This window comes from Podarcis cretensis, assembly GCF_951804945.1.
Source record: "Podarcis cretensis genome assembly, chromosome: 7".
Lineage (NCBI taxonomy): Eukaryota > Metazoa > Chordata > Lepidosauria > Squamata > Lacertidae > Podarcis > Podarcis cretensis.
Window position 1 is genome coordinate 91,853,408 of NC_137176.1, and position 5,677 is coordinate 91,859,084.

The 5,677-nt window shown below is 47.4% G+C and overlaps 1 pseudogene across 1 annotated transcript; it reads right to left on the reverse strand.

Annotated features, from left to right (window-relative positions):
* Positions 1 to 2,299: 2,299 nt before the first annotated feature.
* On the reverse strand, positions 2,300 to 2,765 carry LOC307221038 (protein transport protein Sec61 subunit beta pseudogene; annotated as a pseudogene). The gene has a single exon. The product of its transcript is annotated as a protein transport protein Sec61 subunit beta pseudogene (transcript).
* Positions 2,766 to 5,677: the final 2,912 nt, after the last annotated feature.

The window sequence follows — 5,677 nt, forward strand, 5'->3', positions numbered from 1 at the left end:
TTCCGGGTCACGTGGCCAGCGTGACAAGCTGCATCTGGCGAGCCAGCGCAGCACACGGAAATGCCGTTTACCTTCCCGCTAGTAAGCGGTCCCTATTTATCTACTTGCACCCAGAGGTGCTTTCTAACTGCTAGGTTGGCAGGCGCTGGGACCGAGCAATGGGAGCACACCCCGCCGCAGGGATTCGAACCGTCGACCTGACGATCGGCAAGTCCTAGGCACTGAGCTTTTACCCACAGCGCCACCCGCGTCCCCTATTTGGACATATGATCTGCTTAAATCAATTTGTACTTTTAAGTCTGGATTGATGGAATATTCTTACCATTAGGTAAAGGTAAAGGTAAAGGTACCCCTGCCCGTACGGGCCAGTCTTGACAGACTCTGGGGTTGTGCGCCCATCTCACTTAAGAGGCCAGGGGCCAGTGCTGTCCGGAGACACTTCCGGGTCATGTGGCCAGCGTGACATCGCTGCTCTGGCCAGAGCCAGAGCCAGAGCCGCACACGGAAACGCCGTTTACCTTCCCGCTGGTAAGCGGTCCCTATTTATCTACTTGCACCCGGAGGTGCTTTCGAACTGCTAGGTTGGCAGGCGCTGGGACCGAGCAGCGGGAGCGCACCCCGCCGCAGGGATTCGAACCACCGACCTTTCGATCGGCAAGCCCTAGGCGCTGAGGCTTTAACCCACAGCGCCACCTGCGTCCCTTATTCTTACCATTAACATCACCATAAGAACATATGAACGTAAGGAGAGCCTGCTGGATCAGGCCTGGGGCCAACCAGATATTCCCATTGAAAACCCAGAAGCAGGATTTGAGCACAAGAGTGTTAAGTATACAGTGGTACCTCTGGTTGCGAACGGGATCCGTTCCAGAGCCCTGTTCACAACCTGAGCAGAACGCAACCTGCGTCTGTGCGTCTGCACGTGCGTGGGTTGCGATTCGCCGCTTCTGCGTATGCGCATGACGTCATTTTGAGAATCTGTGCATGCGTGAGCGGCGAAACCCAGAAGTAACCCTTTCTGGTACTTCCGGGTCACTGCAGGACACAACCTGAAAAGATTTAACCCGAAGCGTCTTTAACCCGAGGTATGACTGTAATTGTTTAATTGTACATGGAAGTGGAAAATAACTCTGTATATGTCTTTATGTGCATGGCTAAAAGCATGGCATGAGCTATACAAAAGTTCTCAGAGAGCCTAACAGTTAATGACTGAGAATGTATCTCTGCTACTGTAGATCTCACAAGGTGTTTAACTTAGATCACCAGATGTATTAAATTACAGGTTTCCCTTTTGGGTGCCTTGGTTAGTTCTTTGTTCCTAGAAGTAAGGATGTGCAAATGATTCTCTCTCCAGGAAAACAGCCTCAGGTTGGAATGCAGGTGATTTGGAGAAACAGAGCCTTAATTTCAGCTCTGGATTTCCTATTACTGAGATGTTCTATCTGCACTGGGATCAAGGACATGATATTATGCAACTATCTGGATGTAACTCTATTTGTTTTATGTTTGTTTTGAAGCAAGTTCTGTTAAGTAAAGCTTCTGAACCATATTTTTGGACTGGGGGGGGGGCAATTTTTATGGCAAGAAGAGTCAGTTTTTTGTTCATCCACATTGCTCCAAAATGCACAATATTAATAACCGCAATAAAGAGACCTTTCCCCTCCTTTGCTTTCCAGAGTCTCCTATTCAGAAACTTTGCTGCCTCTGTGGAAGCAGAGCATAGCAGAGGGCCTTCTCAGTGGTGGCACCTGCCCCGTGGAACGCCCTCCCACCAGATGTCAAGGAAATAAACAACTATCTGACATTTAGAAGACTTTTTTTTATGTGGACAAATTTTAATGAAATAATTTGCACTTTAAAGTATACATAGGAAATAGCAATAAACTTTGACAAAAAGGAATCAAAAACCCTTCTTAGAGGAAGTTTAAGAGTCCATTCAACAGCAAATGGGATGCGGGTGGCGTTGTGGGTTAAACCGCAGAGCCTAGGACTTGCCAATCAGAAGGTCGGCGGTTCGAATCCCCGCGACGGGGTGAGCTCCCGTTGCTCGGTCCCTGCTCCTGCCAACCTAGCAGTTCAAAAGCACGTCAAAGTGCAAGTAGAAAAATAGGTACTGCTCCGGCGGGAAGGTAAATGGCGTTTCCGTGTGCTGCTCTAGTTCACCAGAAGTGGCTTAGTCATGCTGGCCACATGACCTGGAAGCTATAGGCCAGCTCCCTCGGCCAATAAAGCGAGATGAGCACCGCAACCCCAGAGTCGGTCATGACTGGACCTAATGGTCGGGGTCCCTTTACCTTACAACAGAAAAACCAATTAAGGAAAAAATCAAGAGTTTTATGTAGAGAAACAGGTCAAATGACTTTACTCCAATTAAACTCTGAAAGCTACCATACTTTTGGTCCAAATCGTAGTTTTCAAGTTGGCAGGTGGGATATAGCGAAGTCTATGACGGAGTGCATTTGCCCCAGACGTGCAACATGAATACAGATGCAATAAAGAGGAGACTCATAACGAGAACTGGAACAGGACCAGCTTTGAGGCCAGGGGAATCCTCTGTATAAAATCTCCACATCCTCCAGTGCCTGCAGAAATTGTACAGCCTACACTCCTTGTTCCACAGCTAGCACTTTTCCTCTGCCTGACCGTGGATCCTGGGGCCCGCGAGGCAACGGCTTTGCTGGGCGAGCGGCCGGAGGCGCCCACATTGGTGGTGCTGGGATTGGGGCCAGGCATGGCGAAGGTCGGCTCCGTCGGCTTCTCACAAACTCCCTCTGCCGGCAATCGTCACCTACGTCATCGTGGCGGCTTCCCCTTCCTCCTCCTCAGGCAGCCACTTTTAGAAGACATCTGAAGGCAGCCCTGTTTAGGGAAATTTTTAATGCTGGATGTTTTATTGTGTTTTAACTATCCTGTTGGAAGCTGCCCAAAGTGGCTAGGGAGGCCCAGCCAGATGGGTGGGGTATAAGTAATAAATTATTATTATTATTATTATTATTATTATTATTATTATTATTATTATTATTATTTTATGGCTAGTAGCTATCGATAGACCTTTCTCCTCCATGACTATGTAATAATAAAATTTAAGGTCTTATATATATAATAAATGTTCATAAATGTACCAACCAAGCACATACATAGATCAGCACAGGAAGACCTACATAAAACCATTTTGACTCCCAAACTGATCAAAAGTTTTCTCTGCAAGGAGGGAGGGGGTCAGGGAACCTTCCCATTGTCTCAGGAATTGGGTAATCACCATCTCAAAGGAATGGGCAGACTACCAGAAAAGGCATTATCAGATAACCTGACAGACAGGAAAAACAACAACATTCAAATTTCTGTTGTAGACCATCTTTTCTGTGATATAGGTATGTTGTTTGTGGGGGGTGGTCTTGGGTTACACCCCTTCTGTGATGTATGTATGATGTATGGAGGGGTGGTCTGGAGCTCCAGGGCAGAGAATTTAAAATGACTATATAAGGGCAGACACACCTTGTTTCTAGGTCCTCCTCCTTTCCTGCGTGTGAGGGGAGCACCCTGTTGCAACAGATCAATAAAAATCAAGCTTACTAGCTGCTTTGCTTCTCAATATTCTCTGGTTGGCCTCTGTTACTTTCTCCTATCAATAGGGAACTCACGTAAGGACTCTATACGGACTCTTGGGTACCCCATAAGGGAAAAAGGGCAGATTTTCTTTACAACAACTAGATGATCGTCAGGGTCCCTTCCAATGCGAAGATTCGATAATTCGATGACCCTGCAACATGGGAAACATGCATGGCTGGAGTGCCTTTTGCAGTTGCAACACAGTCCCGGGCCGTGAAAAAGCCACGATGGAGGATCAAACAGGGAGAGCGAGAAGAGGCCGCTTTTATGTACTGAAGTTCTCACCCTGGGCCAGCAGGGGGATACTGTAGATAGTTATGCAAATAAGGGATTGAAAGTGACATTCAGTGATTGGATAGTTTTAGAAAGTTGTTACAGTTACGTTGTAAAAGGTAAAGGTAAAGGTACCCCTGCCCATACGGGCCAGTCTTGACAGACTCTGGGGTTGTGCGCCCATCTCACTTAAGAGGCCAGGGGCCAGCGCTGTCCGGAGACACTTCCGGGTCACGTGGCCAGCGTGACATCGCTGCTCTGGCCAGAGCCAGAGCCAGAGCCAGAGCCGCACACGGAAACACTGTTTACCTTCCCGCTGGTAAGCGGTCCCTATTTATCTACTTGCACCCGGAGGTGCTTTCGAACTGCTAGGTTGGCAGGCGCTGGGACCGAGCAGCGGGAGCGCACCCCGCCGCAGGGATTCGAACCGCCGACCTTTCGATCGGCAAGCCCTAGGCGCTGAGGCTTTAACCCACAGCGCCAGTTACGTTGTACTGGAGCTCTATATAAGCAGCCTGACTGAACCCTTCAGTTCAGTTCTGTCCTGGCCTGTGAATAAACAAGAGCTGTTTGAAGAATCGCTGTGTCGTCTGATATGTTCACCCACAACTTAACAGCCGCCCTCTTGACGATAACTGTATGATGGGTCCAGATATAGCCCACTCTAGAATCTTGCTTAACCAACACAGAAAATCCCCGCGCAGCCTGCTCACTCCCCAACAGCTCTGAAATCTCCTCTGGATGGAACTAATGCGAGCACTTGGCAGAATCTGTGTGGCTAATGGGCTGTGGACGGCATGGGTAGTTAACTGTTCGAAAACTGCCTGGTGGTACCAATTGCATTATTATTATATCAGGAGGGAGATTAAGGCTCCAATTAAAGAGAGACAGGGGAATTCGTGCAGTGGCTGCCCAGGCTCCCCGTATTTCAAGGCAGCCATTTGAGAGTTCGCTGGTGGGGAAAGTGGGGTGGGACAGAGACAGCGCCCGGACCCTCACAAAAAAAAACCCCTTCTGGCCCCAGTGGGGCCACCCAGCCACCGAGACCTATTTCCTTTAGAGTCTAATTAAGGAGGTAGTGACTCAAAAACAGGCATTTTCTGCCACTGCAGCGGCCCTGTGGGATGCAACGCCCATCAGTCGCCTCAGACATCTTGTAATGGCATCACTTTTGGCCCCGGATCTCCCTGACCCTTAAGAAATGGAGCCTGTTATTACTGGATTTCTGTGCTGATTGTGCTGTTTTATTGTTTAACATTGTACTGCCAGAGGTTTTCGAATATCTGGCAGCTTAGAAATCCTTTTAAATTGAGATAAATTTCTAAACAATAGGCTAAACTTGTTTTTATTATTGCTTGTTAGCTGCCCTAAGCCTGGCCTTGGCTGGGGAGGGTGGGGTATAAATATAAATTATTATTATTATTATTATTATTATTATTATTATTATTATTCAGCCTAAACATTTCTGTGGAAATGGGGGCCCAATGGGGATCCACCTGTCCCTGGACGTTTCTCAGAACAGGTCCAGGGATAGTGAATCTGTCATGGGGTTACTACTACTAATAATAATAGTAACAGTAATAATTTCATCATTTATACCCCACCCATTTGGCTGCGTTTCCCCATTCACTCTGGGCAGCTTACAGTAAATCTAAAAACATAAAACATAAAGCGTTAAAAACCTCCCGATACAGGGCTGCCTTCAGATGTCTCAGTTCCTCATCTTTCTAATCTGCAATTCAAGTCTCTACTTTTCCACATCACTTTTCAGATTATTATTATTATTTTCAGATTA